The following is a 1501-nucleotide window of genomic DNA, read 5'->3' as shown; positions in this document are numbered from 1 at the left end:
GGGCACACAAACGTACGAAGCGCTTGGAAATGAAGCCCCAGATGCACCCACACCTCCCCTCTCCCCCCAGAATCTATAAAGGAGTTTAAATAAATCTCTCAGGTTTTGCTTCTCGGTCTCTAGAAGTGGGGAATATTGAGGCTGGGAGAAAGTGATTGAATTCGTGCCTGCAGTGGTTGGGGCACGTGAGTGTTTCCTGCAGCTCTTCTGACAGGAACACAGACCTGAGCAACTCCTGTAACATCCCTGCTCAGAACTAAACCACCCTAAAATTTCCTGTGGATGGCACAGAGAGATTTTAAATCCTCACTATATTCCTAACAGATAGAACAGTGGCATGATTGACCAAGCTTTTTTTTTTCTTCTTCTTTTTTAAAGTACACATATGATGATGCATCATAGTTATAAACAGATGGTATTTGGCCTCCTTCCTATTCTCAACATTTGGAATTCCTAAACTATGTGAATTAAACAATAATATTTTATAAACATACAAGGGATTTTGCTCACTGCTTTGTTAACATAGAAATTATACAATGCTGACATTTATTTAAATTTTAAAAAGTAAACAAGAGTGTGTATTGAATTAAAGCAAACTAAAATCAACAGAGAGAAATATGTTCTGTGCGCACATTACCTACAACGGCACGGGCCTTTTTCGGGGAGACATAATGGGATGAAGCACAAATTGTAGCTTAGACAGTCTGATCCTTTGTGCTCGAAAGGCTCATTTAACACCTCGCTGTAAACAACGGATATTTATACCATAATTGGCCAGTTGACCATCAGTTGTTCATTTACTCTGTAACCTGCTATTATGGAGTTAAAAGAAGTTCCTTTCTGTTGGCTTTTCTAGGAGTGAAAGTGTGTTTGCAATTTTAGTACCAACTGGATTCAGTCTAACACTTGTACTTAGTATGAGAAACATTTTCATAATACCAAAATTTGGGGGAATAAGAGTATTCCTGCCAGGAAGGGAAGAAGAAAGTATTGGTTCTTAAAAGAAGAATTCTGTTTGCTTGGTTTCCTCTTTCCTTTCCATTTTAACCCCTTTTTAGGCTCCTCTCGAGCTGTGCAAAATTGAGAAGCACTTAGGTTTTAATCACTATTCCCAGGTCTGCAAAGAGGTTCTGTGATGAATAAATAATGAATCCGAGATTTTAATCAGTGTTATGATTTTTGAAAAGGCTAATTATCATTGTTTACAGACATGCCTTTCCAACGTATTTCCTTGTTTTGCCTTCAAAGCTCCAAGGGTTAAGCCCCTCGCACGTATCCCTCCCATCCCGCCCCAGCGCCGCGCTCCTTGCCCGGGATTTCTTTCGGGGGCTTGGGGGTATCTTTTTGTTCGCTTGGTGTTTTTTGGGGTTGTGTTTTTACTGCAGGAACCGCAGGAGAGCCGGGGACGGGCGGCCGGAGGCGCGCAGGGCTGGGGGAAGGCTGCGCATCACGGGCGGCCGCTCCGCACCCGCGGAAAAGCCGCAGCGGGCAGGGGAGGGGG

The sequence above is a fragment of the Geospiza fortis genome, unplaced genomic scaffold (assembly GCF_000277835.1).
Source record: "Geospiza fortis unplaced genomic scaffold, GeoFor_1.0 scaffold112, whole genome shotgun sequence".
In the NCBI taxonomy this organism is placed as follows: Eukaryota; Metazoa; Chordata; class Aves; order Passeriformes; family Thraupidae; genus Geospiza; species Geospiza fortis.
The sequence above is the reverse complement of the archived record's forward strand: the minus strand, read 5'-3'. Positions refer to the sequence as shown.